This window comes from Phascolarctos cinereus, unplaced genomic scaffold (assembly GCF_003287225.1).
Source record: "Phascolarctos cinereus isolate Bilbo 61053 unplaced genomic scaffold, phaCin_HiC Scaffold_2;HRSCAF=192, whole genome shotgun sequence".
Classification (NCBI taxonomy): Eukaryota; Metazoa; Chordata; class Mammalia; order Diprotodontia; family Phascolarctidae; genus Phascolarctos; species Phascolarctos cinereus.
Window position 1 is genome coordinate 131410538 of NW_027555625.1, and position 21103 is coordinate 131431640.

Here is a 21103-nt window from a genome sequence, read left to right on the forward strand (position 1 = left end):
TTAGTGCATTTTACAGATGAGGAAATTGAAGTAAACAGGGTTAAATGACTTTCCCAGAGTCACCCAGCTAGTGTTGGATTTAACCTCAGGCCTTCCTGACTCCAGGCCCACCACTTTATCCAGTGTCCTACCTAGTTGCCCCTGGATACAGGGGTGAGAGACAGTGAGGAGTCCTGGATGACTTCTAGGTCAGGAGCCTGAGTGACTTGGAGAATAGTGTTGCCTTGTCTACAGTAATAAGGAAGGTAGGAGGGAGAGAAGGTTCTGTTTTGGACATATTAATTTAAGATGTAGTCTACTAGACTAGGTTAGAGATGTCTGGAAGGCTGTTGGAGATGTGAGATTAAAGGTCAGCGGAGAGATTGGAACAGGAAAGGTGGAGTTGAGAAACATAAGCATAAAGACGGTAATTTAATCCATAAGAGTTGAGGAAATCACCAAGTGAAGTAGTGCAGAGGGAGAAGAAAAGAGGGCCCAGTTCAGAACCCTGAGGGACACCTACAAGTACATAGGGTATCATAGGGTATGATTTGGAGGAGGATCCAGCAAAGGAGACAGAGGAGGAGCAGTCTGATAAGTAGAAGGAAAACCAGGAGAGAGTAGTGTCCCAAAAATCTAGAGAGAAGAGAATGTCAAGAAGGAGAGCTTCCCCCAATAATAATGACAAAGCTATCAGAAATGAGCTCAAACCTGTTCATATATCCCAGACTAACAATATTTAAAGGAGCAGGTAGATATAATCCTAGCCTGGTACTCCTTCTCTCTAAGGACAGCATAATGACCTCAGGCCCCAATCTCTTACTTCCTCTCCTGGTAGGAATTAAAGTTACCCTTGGAGAACAGGAGAGGAAGAAGAGGCTAGAAATGTCTATTCTACCTCCTTTCAAGCCACATAATGAATAGCACTTTCTACAGGTAAGCCTCACTATACACATGAGGCCCTCTTTGGGCAATCACTACATATGTGGAGCCCACTTATTACATGTGAGAGGTCTGTCCATAGGGATACAATTGACTTATTTCTGCAGGATATTTGTGGAGTTTTTTGGGGGGAGGCATCAAGGGCACATCTAGAAGGTTTGGTCTTAGAGGGAAGGGCAGCCTCTTCATTGAACACTATAACCTGAGTGAAGGAGTAAATGGTGTGGGAAAGACATCTGAACAATGTGAAATGAGAAGAGTAGAAGAGAAAACTCTGGAGGGCCTCAGTTGAGAGAGCTGGGGGAAGGAGTGCTGTGGGAGGCTTGAGGAAAGATGAGAAAATTTAGAACAGCTGCTGTAAAGAGTGGAAAAGGGTACCTATTCAGGAAGAATAGAATGTTTGCCTACCTGTAATTATTAGCCTCCAAATGATGGGGGCATGGGACCTGGACCCTAAATTTTCCCATACATTTCAGCAATCCAGTCCTTGGCATTTTGCCTGAGGCATTTGGTCTGTCCCAACCCACCTAGAAATTCAATAATCCTTTTAACTGCCCTTTCACTGCAGCTCTCAGACCACTTAACTCCTTTCATTGTCTGCACCTGGCCCACCCCAGGCTATTTAACCACTCCTTAATCCCATCCAGATTTTCTCACTGTCTTTTACCCCCATTAAATTGCATGGACTCACTAGGAATCTCACCTGCTCTCTGAAAGAAGGCTGGAGTGCTCTGATTCCTTTGAGGCAGACCCCCCGTACCCTTGCATTTTGGGGTTCCCAGCACCCCAAACTGCAACACAAATACTTCATGGCATCATAGAACACTAGAATTTTTAGAACTGAAAGGGACCTTGGAGTTCCTCTAATTGAACCCTTTTATTTTACAGATGAAGAAACTGAGGCCCAAAGAATTTAAATGATTTTCCCAAGGTCACATGGCTGATTAACGTCAAAGGGCATAGTTCCAAATCTTCTAACTCCAGACATCTAGTATGACATTTGATTGATATATTCCTCTTAATTAGCCTAACTGGAGTAACCAACTTTTGCTCTGGATGAAGTAATTAGTGGTTTTAGTGCCTTCTCTTTGTTGATCATTTCCATGTGATCCTGAATAGACCTCATTTGTATAAGGTTATTTCTGTGCTGTCTCCCTCAGGAGCATTTTAAGAACAGGGATTGGCTTTTGCATTTCTTTGCATCCTCAGAGCTTAGAAAAGTTTGTGTTACATAGTAGGCACTACATAAATGCTTGTTGAGTTAGAGGGAAAAGATTTGCATTTGAATTCCAACTCTTTCACTTACTAGCTTGGTGTTCAGTCATTTTTTTTTCAGTCACGTCCAACTCTTCATGATGCTATTTGGGGTTTTCTTTGCAAAGATACTAGAATGGTTTGCCCTTTTCTTCCCCAAATCATTTGGCAGATGGGGAAACTGAGGTAAACAGAGTGAAGTGACTTACCCAGGGTCACATGGTTAGTAAATGTCTGAGGCTGAATTTGAATTCAGGTCTTCCTGACTCCAGGCTCAGCACTCAATCCACTGCACCACCTAGCTGCCCTTGCTTTGAGACTTAAAATGAATCAGTTCATCTTTTTCAGGGCCATTTTCTTAATCTGTAAAATGGACATAATATTTGCATAATCTGTTTCAAAAGGTAGTTGAGAGACTAGAATGAGATAAGGGAGGTGAAAGCTCTCTGAATTTTAAGAACTTTTAATTATCTATGCCCATGGGTACTTCTCTGCAGTAGACATATGTATGTGCTTTTTCTCCTAGCTGAATGATATTCAGACAATACCCTAGAGAGGAAGTATGTTCTTGGGCAGGAGAGTCAATAGATGACTCCGGTAAATCTCATTTTAGGCCAATGCAAATTCTTTAGGTGGATCAAAGCCTTGGCTTGTCTACCGCCCACAATCCCCACCCAAAACCGCCTCGAGAACTTCCTGCCTCATGTCTCAGAGTGAAAGTGCCCAGAGGGTGTGTGTTTGGGGTGGGGGTGGGGATCGAAGGGAAGAGAGAATTCTTCTAGCTTAGGGCCCAACCTAAAGCCCCAGTGGTCTTCCTAAAGTATAGAACTGTGGTGGTAAATCTCTCAATTCTACTTTTTCAGTTGTATAATCAAAACTTAACTCTTCAGCATTTTTGAGGGGGAGGAATTTGCTCTTTTCCTCACGTTGTAGGAAAGTTCCCGATTACAAAAAGGTCAAGCCTTGCATAGGCCTTCAGAGTTCGATAGAGCTAGGTCTGGAGAAGCTCATCACCAGCTTGGGCACAAGGTAATGCTTTTTTTTTTTTAAAGCACAGTGCCTTTCAAATACCATCTGCTAACTCAAGATGATCTCTACTGAAGTGCATGTCAGTAGAAGGGGTGCCCACACCAAAGCAATCACAAAACGTTCAAGTATTGTAGAAATATCTCAGCACCTAGAATAGCTCCCAGCATCTAGTGGGAGCAGGGACTAGACCTAAGGTTTTACTGGTATAGGGAACTCCCTCGTGGAGAATTTCCTTCTTTTCAATGCAATGCTGTGACTTCTCAGCAATTTATAGACTAAGTGACTTGCCAAGGGTGACACAATCAACTGTGTCAGAAGCAGGACTCAAACCTCTGTCTTCGTGACTGAGGCCAGCTCTCTTTCCACAGCTCCCAGAATTCTCAGGTTAGAGACTGGCTCAGTAAGAATCCTGTCAACACTGTAAAAACTATATACAAGCTCACTGACTTTGACATGTTGCTTATCTGTTTAAAAAAAACCTACAATAACATTTAGGACTTGCTGTATCAAGCTCATCCTTTCCCTCTCTGGCCTTCAAGGGGCTCTAGAATTTGTTTTTGTCCTACTTATCCCACCTTGTTCCCCACTGCCTCCTTTATCCCTTCTTCCTAATTGGGGCCTGTCTCCTGACAGGCCAGACTGACTCACATTCCCAAAGCACTTCAAAGCTTACAAAGCACTTTCCTCACCAAAGCTTGGTATGGTAGGTAATGGAAGTGGTAATACTGTCATTTCACAGACAGGAAACTAGTATAGTCTCAACCCTGCTTAGAGATAATATTAGCACACTTAGCAGCACACTGCCTGGTGCATAGTAGAACATCTGTAACTATATCTATAACTTAGTAATTTATATATCACAGCAATTATGCATATCATAGCAATTACATCTATGGTGATTGTATACTATTCTTCTAGGTAGTCAGGAAGATTTGAGTTCAAATCTGGCTTGAGACACTTACCAGCTGTGTGACCCTGGGCAAGTCATTTAACCCTGTTTGCCTCAGTTTCCTCATCTGTAAAATGAGCTGGAGAAGGAAATGGCAAACCATCCCAGAATCTTTGCCAAGAAAATCCCAAATGAGGTTATGAAGAATGGGACGCAACTGAAATCACTGAAAAACAACATATATATACATATATATACTCCCACATACGCACACAAATGTGTGTGTGTGTGTAAGCATTTAGCCAGCACAAAATATAGCAAATATAGCTGGCTGGCTCTGGTGCCACCCCCCAAGAGAAAAGATGGGTTGTATTGCATGAAAGTCATAAGGGTGGGAAGAAGGAAAGTGCTGACAAAAGTATCATAGATGCTATAGCATATGTGCTATATATGCTTATTCCCTCTGGCCTACTTCTCAACACTATGCTAAGTGCTAGGGTATAAAGAAAGACCGAAAAAGGCCCTGCCATCAGAGATCATATTCCTGTTGCAGGGACAACCAAGTAAATACCTAAGTACCTACAAGCTATAATCAGAATAGATGGAAGGTCATCTCAGAGTGGAAGGAATTAGCCGGGGGAGGGGAAGTGGGAAGGGCAGAAATGGAGAGGAGGGAACCAAGGGGCCACTCAGATCTTGTTGCACTATTCCAAAGTGCCGGGTCCTTCAGCATGAGACGCCATGGGGTCTACTCTAGCCAGAGGGGACCCAGGAGTCTCGCTTTCATTGCTGCTGCTGCTGCTGTTTGTCCTTCATTCAGGGAGAAAACCAATGATATCACCAGGGTGATTTGCACGTGGATTGAGTAAGGCAAGGTAGTCAGTCTCACTCTGTCCTCCACAGTCATTGAAGTCCAGTGGCTGGACAACTAGCCAAGAAGGTTGGTGATAGGAATCAGCCACACTGAGGAGTACAATGGCTTTGCGTGGTTGCAAGGTGAGAGGCAGCATCAAAGAGGATTGGTCTCTGTGCCAGAAGGAGCTGCCCACTCAGTGGACCTTAAAGGGAGTGACTCCATTCACTGGCACTGTCTTTTTTACTCCATCTTCAGAGGGTGTTAGAACTCCTCAACCTTCTCTGTGGAGTGGGGGAGGGGCAATTTATTCTCCCCTATCAAGGTGGCGGTGGTGAATTGCTCACATATGGCAGCCGATACATATGCTGGCCTAGGTGATCTTAAAACTAGATCTTAAAGCCCTAGCTGCCTCTTCTGTTTTGTGTTTCTTTCCTGAATTTAAGACTGAGCAAAAATCCCAAGATGGGATCCTTAGAAGCAAACTTGTGAGTTCAAGGGGTTGAAAGCTCATGGGTCCTCATGTGTACTTCTGGAGGAGCCCCCAGCAACAATTGCAGTGCTTCTTGGGGTAGATGGAATGGTGAGCCTAATGCCTTGGCCAAAGACATGGACCTGGAAAGATTTATTTGGACAATGCAGAGCCAAGGCGAAAGTGAAATGCCTATTCAGCCTTCCCACAAATGCTTCATGTTTTGATGGTCTCAGCCTCCTGGTGATTTCCTATTGTTGGGGTGATTTCTATTGCTGGTTATTTAAGGTTTAATGGTCAATTTCTGCTTGTTAGTCTTGTTTTTCATTTCTTTTGCGTGGAGGAATAGATTACTGCTCTATACCCATCTACATTGTGTATCCAGTAGCTTTTTAGGGGAGAGGGGAGACCCTAAGAACCAAACCTAGGCTATAAGTGATTTTCCCAAAGGGCTTTCTGGTGGCGGAATAAAGTACCAGAGGATTAGAGAAAATGAACATAATGGAGCCAAACTCCTCCAGAACTAAACCCAGTACAAGTATGTTGATCCAGAGCTGAGAAAAGCCTCTTAGTGGGAGAGGGAGAGAGTGAGTACTCCAGTACTGATGGACTCAGGGGTGTTGTTATCATCCCCCCTGCTTCCCATGACCCTGGACCAAGTGAGTTCTACTGCCTCTAAAGTTGAAGGAAAAGAAGAAGTTGAAGATGTGGGAAATGGTCAGTGCTTTAGCAAAGGAAGCCTAGGGGGCATTTCTCTTTTAAATATACCTGCTCTACTACCCAATTCCTGAGAGAGGTGATGGATTTGGGGTGTAGACTGAGATATGTATTTTTCAGACGTGGACAATGCAGGAATTAGTTTTGCTTGACTATGCATATTTTTTACATATTTTCCCCTTTTTTTCTTTTTCTTTTTTGCTAGGCAATGGGGTTAAGTGACTTGCCTAGAGTCAAACAGCTTGTAAGGGTCAAGTGTCTGAAGCTGGATTTGAACTCAGGTCCTCCTGACTCCAGGGCTGGTGCTTTATCCACTGTGTCACCTAGCTACCCCATTTTCTTTTTCTTTTTTAATGAGGAGAAAGTAGGAAGGGGGGAAAGAGTTCTATTAATTGAAAACAAATTAAATTTTATTTTAAATTTAAATAAATAGAAAAGCAAATGAATAAATAAATAATTATACCTGCTGTTGGTGTCTATAGTGCGGCAGAAACAGGGCAAAACGCTGGAAATGTTTAGCAACCAGCTTGAGGTAGGGGTTGGAAGGAATGTACCAACTACACACTTTTAAGTTTAATCTGTATTATTAACTTTTTCTCCATCATTTTCTTAAATCTAGACAATTAATAAAATATTCCTAAGGTACAAATGCTCACATTGACAATTTAACAGTAATTCCATTGAGACAGTTTAAGCTGGCTCTAGCACCAACCTAGCTAAGGGAAAAGATGGGGCTGTAGTAGATGAAAGTCACAGGAGTGGGAAGAAGAGGAATGCTGACAAAGGTTTCCCTCCAGAGTCCAAGATGATTTCTTTCTGTGAACAGAGCCTACTTCTACCATATTGACAGGAAGAACATCCCCTTCTAGACTCCACAGATCAGAGAATGGTAGACCTGGAAAGGAGCTTCGCATATGGAATGGTAAGAGCTGAAATGGATGTTAAAACGGAGATCATAGAATTCCAGAATTGCAAAAGATCTTGGAACATGGAGTATCAGAACGGTAAAGGGACCATCAAATGAAGAAAATAGTGTGGTAGATTTGGAAGAAACCTTAAGAACATCTGGTCAAATTTCTTTATTTTACAGATAGAGGAAACTGAGACCCAGGGAAAGTGACTGTCCAAATTCACACCTTTGTTGCTGTTCACTCATTTTAGTTATGTCTGACTCTTTGGGACCCCATTTTGAGGTTTTCTTGGCAAAGATGCTGGAGTGGTTTTCTATTTCCTTCTCCGGCTCATGTTACAGACTAGGAAACTGAAGCAAACAAAATTAAGTGACTTGCCCAAGATCACACAGCTAGTTAAGTGAGGCCCGATTTGTACTCAGGAAGATGAGTCTTCCTGATTCCAGACCTGGTGCTCTACCCACTGTGCCATCTAGCTGCCTTCATTAATGGCAAAAGCATGATTAGAATGACTTCTTGACTCCAGATTCAGTGACCTTTCTGCCACACATATTACTTTTAATTATAATATTGCTTCAAATGATTCATGATTTCATCATTGCAGAGGCCAACTCCATCAACACAAATCATGACTCTTTTTTCCTTTCCTTTTTTTTTAGTTTTCAACATTCATTTTTTATAAGATTTTGAGTTCCAAATTTTTCTCCCTCCCTCCCTCCCCGTCCTCCTCCCCAAGATGGCAAGCAATCTGATATGTTATACATGTGCAATCATGTTAAACATACTTCCACCTTAGTCAGATCATGATCTTTTCAAACCTTAGTAGGCAGTTTCATGATTGTTGTTGTGACTAAAAGAGATCCATGCATTAGTGTCCAGCTTTCTGGAAATGAGCCTCTCCACATTTATCTCTGCTAGCTCCTGAAGGACAGACATTCAATCAAATCACAAGACATATGCTCAAAGCCTTTGTAGCTTGGCGAGATCTGCAAAAGTCTTGGAACAGTGGTGGAGGGAGGAGTACGTTCAGCTTAGCCAAGTTCCTATGTAGCATTGGTGCAACCAAGATCATATGCAAAAGTGGCATCTCTGCCAGATGAGTCCTTGTCTCAGTTTCCACTGCTCAGGAACCCAAAGTTTCTCCTGAAGACCACTCCTTGCTCCTTGAGGCAATAATGCTGACCTGGCTTCAGCTTCTCCCCTCTAATGTCTCTCAAGGGCTAGAGATGCCATTCCCTTCGATACACATCATGAATGAGTCACCAAGATCCTTCAGAAATGAAATCAGTAAAGGGAAAATTACTGAAGTTAACAGACTTTTTTGGATGCCTCCAAAAGCAATCAATAGCCTCTTCTTCAACATCTGGTTAGTGGGCCAGTGCAAGTGTTGGAGTATCTGTCCATACTCAGCCTCTCCAAGTAAGTTCCTTTACACATTGTCCCAACTCTTCTGGAAGGAGCTCCTTAGCATCCTCCACATAGAGATGCATCTGAAGCACGTTTGCCACTTCCATTATATCTATAAAATGAAAGGATTGGATTAGATGGCCTCTGAGTTCTCTGTGTGAGTCTATGAGCCTACGAAAATTTTTGATATATACAAAATAAATACAAAATGATGGGGTGGGGCCCCAGTAACAATCAGAGAAGCACTATTGGTAACTCACATTGATAGAACATGTTATAGTTGACAAAAGGTATTCCTCACAACGTTCCTATGAGGTAGACATTCCATGCTTTCTTATCTCTTTTAACAGGTGAGAAAACTAAGACTGAGAGTCATGAACTCACACGTTCACAGTCACATAGCTATTAAGTGTCAGAGGTGGAACTTGAATCCAAGTCTTCTGACTCCTAGTCCAGTGCTCTGTCCATTAAACTTTCAATCTTTGAATGCATTGAAAGATGAAAACTCTGAGGTAAGATTTAATGACGTGTCATGGTCCATAATCTAGAACAGGGGTTCTTATCTTGGAGTCTAAAATTATTGTTGTTCTTTTTAATATTTTGATAACTGTATCTCAGTATAATTGGTTTCCATTGTAACCCTATGTATTTTATGCATTTAAAAACATTATTCTTACTATAAGCTTCACCCCTGCTCTAAAGGATTTAGGGTAAGGTTTCATAATCTAGAGCTGTGGAGATGGCACAAAGTTCACATGCCAATACAGAATAGAATGGACCAGGATAGAAATATTACCATTATACTGTACAGATTATCTTGTCCAATCTTCTCATTTCATAGAAAAGGCAATTTAGGCCCAGAGAGGGGTATGGGCTTGCTCAGGGTTTCAGAGTGACAGAAACAGGACTAGAATTTATTTGTGCAATGAAAGGGTTCTATTAGGTTACTAAGCTGTACTAGGTCTTTTCCAGATTCAGAAGCAAAAGGAAAAAGTAAGAGGGTGGGCACAGTGGACCAATGAGAGAGAAATAGTGTTGTGTTACTATTGCCAAAACTTCAGAAAAAGAGGTATGTAGTCTCCTCATACATATGCTACTGACTTCGTATATATTGACTATGAATATATATCGACGATGCTATTGACTTCATATATATTAAGGGCATCGAATTTCTTTCCTTCTCAATGGGTGGGGGAGGGGTGAAGGGAAGAAGAGAATTTGAAACTGAAAATAAAAATATGACCATGCTATTGTATCACATGGTGTTAAAATTCTTCTAAAGTATTCTAAAGCATCTGCCCTTTTGCCCTTGAATTGTTTGCCTTCCACCATTCTACTGGTGCCATTTAGCTCACACAACTCTACCTGGCAAAAACTACTGTCTGGGTTTCACCGAAGTATACCTTGCCTTAGCTTTTAGTCCTGGGGTGATGGTGGGAAATGGAAGACTCATAGGAAGTTGGGAAATGATTTTAAAGAGCAAGAAGGTCATTTTGAATTAGATTTCTGGAGAAGAGGGGAAGTTGATGACAGTAAGGAGAGGATAGGGTTATGGGTAGTAATGGTAACTGCTAGTCGAAATCAGTTTGACTGAATACTTCAGAAAGAAAGTTTGCTTAAAGGATGGAAACAGTTTTGTAGCAGAACATTTACACAAAAACCAATCTAAAGAAAACAACTTACACACTAGAATCTGAAAGTCATTCAGTTCCCAGGGGGAATGATTTCAGAAGTTAAAAGGAGAGAGATCCTCTCCAACTATTAAATGTATTTTTAAATTGATTCCAGGAAGAGGACAGGCACTTATCCCAGGGGAGGATTCTCAGCAGATGTTACTAGAAGACCTGAGAAGCTGAATGCCCAGAGAAGAAATGGGAGAGGCCACTATCGACAGAAAAGTTTTATTGGGTTTTGTCTTAACTGATATAGCTACACCCACCATTGAAACTGGGTAAGGTTGGAAAGGTGAGGGATACGGTAGGGGGAGGGATGGACACACAAGGTCACTCTGGCCATTTGAGGTCATAAGGGAGTGACATCATTGGAAGAACTTGGTAAGTAGTTCCAAGGCTTTTGGAGGAGAAATCTTAGGAATGGAAAACAACCATCCTGGACAGTTGCAAAATGCCATAAATAAACCCCAAGAGGGCTGTCTTCAGAAATGTGCCTGTCAAAATGATGACCAGCTCAAGGGGCAACAGAGGCTACTCCAAACAAACAAGCAGTCCCTGGAGGGCAGAGAGGAGAACCGAAGGTTCAGAGAGGACTTGCTGTCTTGCCAAAAGCAACCCCAGCTCTTCATGGTACTCGTTGGTCATTCCAGTCACACCTGTGCACACAAATGAGATAATGGATTTAAGGCGTTCTGAAAGTCATAAGGTGCTATTATATAAATAGCAGCAATTATGATTACTGTTTATCATCATCAATAGCATCATCCTTGACACTAGAATTTACACTTGGCAAACTGAATGTATTTATTAGACAGATGATATGAGACAGGAGGGGAAGTGGTATGGTGTAATGTGGAAAGAGACCTGATTTGGGAGTCAGATGACCCCAGTGTTTGCCACTGATTTGCTATGTGACCTTGTGAAATCAAATGAAAGAACTGGATGAGAGAGCCACTAACATCTCTTTGAGTACTAAGATTATATGAGTTTATGATTTGAGGGGGTTTAAAATGCTGGTGATTACATCAGTTTGGAATTTTCATCATTAACAATATCTTACACATTCAGAAAATTATACATTTTACCAACTGCTTTCACCAGGGACTCATTCAAGAATTTTGTTCTGCTGGGGCACATAAAATTGTAGAAATATCACTGGTTGGAGGGGCAGCCAGGTGGCAAAATGGATTAGAGTGCTGGCGGTGGAGTCAGTAGGACCTGAGTCCAAATCCAGCCTCAGACACTTGACACTTACTAGCTATGTGACCCTGGGCAAGTCACTTAACCCTGATCGCCTCACTAAAAAAAAGAGCTAAAAAAAATATCATTGCTTGGTTGAACTGTCTATCAGCATAAAACAAGTCACTTATGGTTTTAATTGATTATTATGCCTTGGTGGCTGATGGGAGGCAGAGAAATGCTGGGGGATGAGTGATGTAGCCTCCTTATTCTCTACTGATTTGACTGAAAGAAAAAAAGTCCCAGGTAGTAGTTTGAGGAAGCCATTTGCACCCCCTAGTAGCACAGGTGCCCATGAGGTATGAATAAATGAAGATTGAAAAATAATATGAAACCTGAAGAACCTGAGGGAGCAATTTTTTCAAATTTGTGCTGTACTGGGAAAGCGCTGCACTTTCCCTCAGATTTTGCATAGTATCTTGCTATGTCTTCCTCTTGCTCTTACTTTACTCTCTCTGGTCACCTTTGTTATTTTGTGTGCTTGTCTTCCCCCTCCCTTTACAATCCCAAAAGAAAGGGTTAGCTGTCAATTTTTACAAGCCAAGAAAAAAAAATGCTCAAAGATATCTTTCAATTCTTTTCTTTTTGGTAAAGGCAATAGTCAGGTAGAAGAGATGGGCTGTGGAGGAAAAAGAAAGCTGTGGCTGCTTCATTAAGCCACTTAGAGTTTTTCTGTGCCTGTTTCCAAAACTAATCTCTAAAGGTGATGCAAGCTCCATGCAGATAGCATAGCTGGAGGGTTTCAGCTGCACATGTGCGGTTGGCATAATAATGTTACCCTTGAATTCTAATGATGCTAGCAGTGCCTAAACTTGTTAACAAACTTCTTCAAATGATTAGACAGGCAAAGGAAGCGGAGATAACTTAAGTGACTTACCCAAGGTCATATAGCTAGTAAATTTTAGATTCTAGATTTTCTCGCAGGTCTTCTGCCTCCAAAACCATTAGTACCTTTTCCATCATACTATACTGAGTTGCTTTCATAGCAATGAGAGACAGAGACCTCCTTTTCTTCTGTTTACTAATGATTATAAAGAAGAATTTTATTACTCCCTGATTTTATCAGTGTCAGTATTTTCTATGCCAACATAGACAATAATACAGCTGCACCTTAGTAGATAGTCTTCATGAACTGCTGTGGCCAAGGGGGAAAAAAATCACCAGGTGGCCAGCCCTTGGGAGATGAAACTGTCTCTTCTTTTAGATAGACCATTTGGAATATGGCATACTCCTGTCAAATTTCAGGAGGCCTTGGATTTCTTTCCTTTTTGAAGTCCCTGACTTCTTTCCTTCTTTCTTTTTTCTTTTCTTCCTTCCCTTATGCCCTCCTTTCTTCCTTCCCTTTCCTTCTTCCTCCCTTCTTTACTTCTTTCCCTCCTTTTCCCCTCATTTCCTCCTTTTCCTCTTTCCTTCTTTCTTTCCTTCTGGACTGACCAATAAGCCTAGCCTTTATGAGAATGTGCACAATACTTGGCTGATGCAATTCCTATATGGACTTTGGAACATATGCCAACTTTATGGGACAGGTTCCAGTCTACTGATCATGTAGTGAGGAGCCTCTGACTGGCTGTGCAGCCAGGTATGGGACGGGCACAGTAACAGTTGATCAGTTGTTGACTAGTAGTTGACCAGAACCTTCTCCTAATTTGACTTCCTCCTGCTGGTAGCTTTATGGTGAAAGATGAAAGTTAGTGCTTTAGAGGGAGTGGCCTCAATCCCTCCCCATCCATATAGGCAATCAATAAATGTTACCTTGGTGTTTTGCCCTAGTGCTTGTTCTTTCTTTTTAGGTGAAGGAAATTAAAGGCTATGACTTTGTGAGTTTTTTTTTCTTTTGGCTAGGCAATGGGGTTAAGTGACTTGCCCAGGGTCACGTAACTAGTAAGTGTCAAGCATCTGGGGTCAGATTTGAACTCAGATCCTCCTGACTCCGGGGCTGGTGCTTTATCCACTGTACCACCTAGCTGCCCCCACTTTGTGAGTTTTGTAAGCTCAGGAGAGAGAGAGCCACTAGGAAGTCTTCGATTAAAGTCTGTGCTGAGGTTTGCAACCAGTCAGAACAGCTTTGAGGCCCTGAGGTGTGAGGAGTGCCCTTCGGGACCCATCCATCCCAGCAGGAGCTCATTCAGCAGCAGTGCTGCTATATTTGGTCAAGAACTTGTTGGGATTAATGCTATGGAGGAAGTGTTAAATCTGGGCCCACTTTCCCCAGGGACCAATATGGTACAAAGAAGAGTGTGCCCTGAAGTGCTGGGGAAGGAAATGCTACTGCCTTTGTGCTAGCTAAAGTAAACACCCCTTTGTGAAAGCTAATAGAGGTTAAGTGGTTAAATGGACCTGGGGAGTTAATCACTGATGGTTAACAGTGAAAAAACCATAACAGAATGAGGGCTCAAGCTGATAACATTAAAGAAAGACACCCCCAACCATTCAAGGATACACCTAGAACCCTCAGGGAAGATGTAGCCAGATGTGCACACCTCACCCAGGCCTTCCAAGTAAGGAGGGAAGACCCTACTAAAGAAGGAGAGGAGCTTCCTTGTGTCCCAGACTTCTTGGGCCAGTCATTTCCTCACACTTTCTTGGAGCACATTCTGTGCCCTCCTAAAACCGCACCTCTACCAGTTGCCTCACTGCCTGCCCCCAACCTGCCGCCTTTCTAGCTTTCCAGCTACATCTTGCTGCCTGACTCCCTAGGACAACTCCATTCTGATGCTGAATCCTAAAGCATGATGATAACCTATCTAAACTGATTCCTCAATGATTAGCCAACTCCCACCCCACCATACATTCTCTGTCTCAGTAATTCTGAACCCCTAGCTGTCATCATTCAAAACCTCCATCTCCCACTAACTACTCCTTCATTCTCATTCCCCTTAAGCCAACTCCCCCAAAGTCCTGTTCTAAAGCAACTTTGTTGGGGGAGTTGAGTTAAGGGGAAAGGATAGAATAAAGAACTTTGTCCCTTCCACCAGTGCCCTTTGGAACATCTGATCCAGGTAACAAACCTGCTGTTGTCTTAAATCTTTTCTCACTCTTCCCATCTTCTCCTTCTGGCTGAGACCCAGCTTCCTCCTGATAACACAGCTTCCCAGGCTACCCTTTCCAACACTTGTTACACTTTCACTCCTACCATCTGACTCACTGGTGGTGGTGGAGAAGGTAGAATACCCCTTGCTTTCTATTGCCACTTCCAGTCTATCCCTCTACCACCATCACTCAGGAAGCTCTCCTCCTTTGAGGTTTAGTCAATCCATATTTATGATCCAATCAAGATTCTGGTAGCTATTGTTCATGGACTTCCAAGACACTTTCCTTTCTTCAATGTGTTTTAGTTCAGAGTCTTTCTCTCTACTCCCCACTTCCACCCCCCTATCCTGCCCTCATGCTAGAGGACTTTAAGATACATGGTGATTCTCCCTCAAATACCCCAACCCCTGAGTTTTTCAACCTATTTACCTCCTAGGAGCTACCTCAGCCACACACAAAGATATCCTTTATCTTGCCATCACCCACAAATGGGCCACTTCCATTCCCATGAGCTCTGAAATTCCCTTATCTGATTACAACCTGTTGCCATTCAATTTTTCCCTCTACCTTGCAACTCCAAACCCTGTTCTTCATCCTCACTGTGATATCCTCTCCCTCCTTGCCTCAGTATTCTTTCAGGCTATTATCCCTGCACTAGCTTCACTCTCTTCCCCTCCCCATCTTGATTTCTTGGTGGACAAGTTCACCTCTATACTTGTGTTCTCTCAAGTTCTCTCGTCTCTCAAGTAAGGCCCTGATAAGCCTTAGCTTTGGATTACTCCAACCATGCTCTGCCTTTGCTCTGACTCACATGCTGCCAAATGGAGCACAAAACCATATTGACTTCATCCACTATGAAGTTTTGTTACATAATCTCAACTGAACCTTCACTGTGGGAAGGTCATCCTTTTTCACCTCCATAATTGATTCGTTCTCCCACTCTCCATAGCCTTTCCCAAAGTTTTTCATCTCTCATTTAACCTCCAATGGCTTCCCCTCACATCTCCTCAGATTAGAACCTTGCCTCATCTTTCACTGAAAAAAATTGGAGCCATTTGCCAAGAGCACCTTTTCTCCCCTGTTCCTCATCTCACATCACTCAAATGCTTCCTATTGCTATTTCCCCAGTATCATATAAACAGATGGCCCTTCTCCTTGCCTTGGTTACCCCCTCTACATGCACACACTATCCCTTTCTATCCCATCTATTCCAGCAAATTGCCCCTTCTATCGTACCAATGCTCTCATTCATCTTTACTCTCTTCCCGTCTGCTGACTGCTTCCCAATTAACTACAAACATACACACGTCTTCACCATCCTCAAAAACCTTCACTTGTTCCATATATCTCTGATAGCTATTGACCTATATCTCTCCTCCCATTTGTGGATAACCTCCTTGGGAGGGTGATCTAAAATCAATGCCTACGCTTCCTTTCTTCTTACTTTCTTCTAAAGTCTCTGTGCCCTGGCTTCTGACCTCATCATTTGGCTGAAACGGCTTTCTCCAAAATTAGCAATTTTCTTTTAATTGTCACATCTAATAGCCTTTTGTCAATCATCATCCTTCTTAACCACTCTGCAATCTCACACTGCCTATCACCCTCTTTTCGATACTCTCTTCCCTCTAGGTTTCTATGACTATGCTTTCCTGGTTCTTCTTTTACCTGTCTATTTCTCAATCTCCTTCAATGTATCTTCTTCTGGGTCACACCCAACCATAGGTGTCCACCAAGTATCTGTCCTGGGCTGTCTTCTTTTTTCCTTCTTTGCTATTTTGCCTAGTGACTCCATCAGCTCCCAAACCAATGATTTTTAGATCTATTTATCCAGCCCTAAACTCCAATCTTACATTTACAGCTGCCTATTGGACATTTTGAACTATTATATCCTATAGGCATCTTAAAAACAGCATGTCCAAAAGTTAATTCACTCTCTTTCCACCTAAACCCTCCCTTCTTCCAAACTTTTCTGTTTTTATGGAGGATACTTCCATCCTCCCAACCATCCAAGCTCAGAGCATGAATATCATCCTCAACTCCTCCCTTTCACCTCTCATCTCCAATCTGTTGCCAGGTTATATTGATTCTACCTTTGTAAAATCTACCCCCTCCCTTCCCACCCCCCTACCCCTCTGACACTGCTACCATCCTAGTGCAGGTCCTCATTACCTAATGTCTAGACTATTGCAATAACCTTCTGGTTGGCATCCCTGCTTCAAATCTCTCCCCTCTCAACTTCATCCTCCACTCAGCTGTGAAATTAATCTTTCTAAAATGTAGATCTAACTATGTCACCTCCCTATTCAGTAAGCTACAATGGCTCCTTGTCATCTCCAGGGTCAACTTTAAATCTTCTCTTTGTAACCTACCACCTTCTGACTTTTCTAGTCTTTTCACACTTTACTGTCCTCCAACTACTCTGTGATCCAATGACATTGGCCTCCATGCTGCTTCTGAGACATGACACTCCATCTCCCAACTCCATGCATTTCTACTGGCTGCCCCACATTCCTGCAACTTTTTCCTCCTCATCTCTACCTCCTGGTTTCCCTGGCTTCCTTCAGGTCCCATCTACAATCTCACCTTCTACAGTAAGATTTTCCCAATGTCCCTTAAATGCTAATCCCTTCCCTCAGGTATCTCCAATTTATCTTGCATATATCTTATTTGCATATTGTTATTTGCATATTGTCTATCCTATTAGACTGTGAGTTCCTTGAAAACAAGGGGCTATGTTTTTGCATTCCCAGCACTTAGCACATAGTGCCTAACATATAGTAAGCATTTCATAAATGCTTGTTGACTTGACTGCCTCCCTCCTTCCCTTCCTTGTTCCCTTCATCCTTCCCTCTCTTCCTCCCTTCCTTCTCCCAGAAAGCAGCAATTAAGTTCTATGAGTTTCACAAAGTAACCATCCCTCCTGCAACTTGGCCAAAAATATCTCAGTTTCCTTTTTAGTGGCTGCCCAAGCCTTCCTCTGGGGGTAGTATTCTACTTTAGGAAGGGTTGGCCAGGCTGTGCTTGACCTCCAGTACTAACGAGCTGTGGCCAGTGTTCTGGGGCAACCTGATTCACAGCCCCCAGGACTATGAGTCATACATCCCCAGGGATGAGAAACTAGCTGTCCCCTTGGGGCTGCTTTAGTCACATACTTGGCCTTAACTATGTTTAACAACATCTGTTCTTTAGGTCCATCCCTTTATGAAGCAGACTTACTTGCAGACCTTTTGTGCTCTGGACTGGGCAGACCTGAATTCAAATTCTGGTTCTGTTATTTACAACTTCTATGACCTGGGGGCAAATTACATCCCCTTTCTAGGCTTCTGCCTTCTCAACCACATAATGAGAGAAGTGGACTAGATTACTTCTAATGACCCTTCCATCCATCAACTCTTTGGTCCTATGACCCTGGAGCAGTGAATGTCCAGTGTCCTACTATGAATATTTACTGGGTTATCATGTGTCTTCTCAGGGGACATTTAGGAGAACACAGTGACCACAGCTGCACAAATACACCAACTATAGAAAAAATAAAATAAACGATGAGGCCCACATTCTATAAATAAGTCAAGCACTCATCCTTTCCTCCATACCCACAAGTCTCTGAGAGGAAGCAGAGCACCACAGGCTAAGAACTCAGCTCAGTCACAAGGCCTATAAGAGATTTCTTAACCCTTAAATTCTTTCACATGTTTCAGTCATTGACAAGGAGGCTGAGAGGGAATAAAGAAGAAAAGAACAGAGATGAAAGAAGGAAGGAAGGGAAGGAGGAAGGGAGGAATGAGGGAAAGAAGGAGGGAGGAAAAGAGGAAGGAAGAAAGAGAGGAAGGAGCTGGCAGCAGGCTGGGTTTGATGAGAGACTTTTCCAGTAAAGAAAAGGGGTGGGAGGAAGGGTCATTTTAAAATTTTCTGTTAAAAAAGTTTGAGGGAGGAAAACCTATAAAAAGGTACCTGAGGTAAATGTAAATGAGAGGTGACACTATGGAAGGACTTGTGGATTTGGAATCAGAAGAACTAGGGACTCTAGGCTGGTAACTGAACCTTTCTGAGCTCAGTTTTTTCTTCTCTAACATGAGACCATTGACCTTACAGGGATCTCGTAGGAAATATTTTACAAAGATTAATGCACTACAGAATCATTATTAACTGAACCTCAGAGCAGAGTGCCACAAGCGTGTCCTTCCTTCTCTAAACAAAGGAATTCTTCCAGTTGTTAGCATTTTCTCCCTCTTGAAATTACTTTATATACCTTCATCTGAGTATTTGTTGTACCCTCTCATAGAATGTTAGCTCCTTAAGGTCAGGGACTATTTTATTTTTGTGTTCATATCTCCAGCATTTAGCACAGTGATACTGTTGGTGATTAATAAACGTTTGTTGGATTTCATGAACAGAATCACCCAACAACTCATTTGTATAGTGAATTGGTAGCCCAAGTAGCCCCAAATGTCCCTCTCAAGCTTTGGGCAGCTTCAATTCTCTTTCTTTCTTCCACTGATTTCTCACCAAATCTCAAATTCATAAGTCTCTTAGTGAATGCAGAGTTAATACCAGAGAGGATGAAAACTTAAAACAGAAAGACCTTTTATATATCTTGTGAATACTTACAGATAAAAAAAAATCAGGGTTCATCTGTCAGACAAAGAAGCTGATTCCTTCCTGCTTACTTTAATAAGGATGCTTAGTATCTTATTACACAATTCTGGTATATGGCTTGACCAATGAATAAGGAAATGACTGCAAGAATTACAAAAAAAATTGGAGTTTGGAAGGACTTTAGAGGTCTCTGGTCCAACTATCTCATTTCACAGATGAAGAATATGAAAAAGAGGAGATGACTTACGCAAGGTCACCTGACTAGGAAGCATTAAAGCTGGGACTCAATCCCCTGTCTCTGACTCTAAGTCAAATGCTTTTTTCCTCTATACCTTGCTTGAGGGGGTGGTGGCGTCTTTTCTTGAGGGAGTCTTTTCTTAAGGGTCCAAGGGTCCTTTGTTCAGGTAGTGACCTTCTCCTTCCCCCAAAATATAGACTCTCAGATACTAGCCACTTTCAGTGAGATCCCACACACTGTCCACCACATAGGTACTAGAAAAGAAAAGATAATAGACAAATGTAATTAAGAAGAGACAATAATACTTAGTGTGAGAACAATGTTGCTTAACAGCTGCATATCCAAATAAAGTAGGTGGAGTGTGCTGTTAGCATAGTCACACAAATAATGTTCATCTGAGTTGGGTTTCTGCATTTTAACCAGACAGAAGGGAGGACAGGGGGTGGATTAGTTTTACTGTCACTGATAGAGGCACATTCCAGAGACACATGGATGAATCATTTGGTGTATATTCTAATCCCCCTTTCTCCCTAAATCCCTTTAAAAAAGGGAGCTTGGGGGTGGGGAGCTATCAACTCAGAAATCTGGAATCTGAACAGGTCTTTTTAGGCTCTACTATGACTAATTTTGGCTTTAGGTCTTGAGCCTGCTGGTCTCTTCTAATGGATACTTTGTGTGTCACGACTCAAGATAGGTCCCTCCCAAGTCAATGTTATCTGGCTAACATTGAAGTTAGTCCAAAGGGTTTGGCTAATGTCAACAGCTAATCAAAGAACAAGGGCAGGACCATCTGGCAATTATGTCATTGCTGCAACTGCTAACTTCCCATGGAGTGTATGTGTGTGTGTGTGTGTGTGTGTGTGTGTGTGTGTGTGTGTGTGTGTGTGTGTGTACTTCCTTATACGTGTATTTTACCTGGGCTAGAAGCCCTGTGCTCTCCAGGACCCACTGAATTTCATGGCGTTTCTTGACTATTTGGCACTTTGCTCACATGTTCCCTCATTCCAGTCCTCACTTCCCCAAATACCATACAGAACTGCTCCTACCAAAAGACCATTGCTTGGACGTGGTAAACACATGGGTTCACCTCTTTTTGTGGCATTTCTCTCTCTCTCTCTCTCTCTCTCTCTCTCTCTCTCTCTCTCTCTCTCTCTCTCTTTTTAGTTAAATCTTTTTTGAAAGAACAAAAACCGATTTTGTTTCTCTCCCCTCCCACCCCAACCACTGGAAAAAGAAAAACAGAACCCTTGTAAGAAACATGCTTAGTCAAGAAAAACAAATTTCCATATTGGTCATGCCCAAAAAATGTAAGTCTCACTCTGCACCTCTCTGTTGGAAGATAGGTATAATAAGCTTCATCACTGGTCCCCTGGGACCATGGTTGGTTATTGTGTTGCTTAGCATTTCTCAATCTCATCTTCTTCCCCTGACATTTCTCCCCAATCAGTTCTTGAATTGAACTTTAGTCCCTCCCTCCAACATAGTTGTGACAATAATCAATAACCTGATTTAAGTTTTAACAACATTTTCATTTAACAACTGACTTGAATACTTTGTCTGGCTGAATCCAAAATAGCTCTTTTCCACTTGTCATTATGGCCCAGGCACCTATTTCACAGGGCTGTTGTGAGGATTAAATGAAATAATATTTTTAAAGTGCTTAGCACAGTGCCTGGCACATAGTAGGCACTTAATGCTTGTTTTCTCCCTCTCTCTCTCCCTCTCTCTCTCACACACACTCTCCAATTCCCGCCCCCCCCCCCAGCCTGCATAGAGTTCTCATGGTGCAGCACATTTGTAAGCTGCCTTTGCTGTTTGAGGATTTACTTGCATTAGTTTCTTTGCTAAGAAAGCATTTGCATTCTGCATCTCAT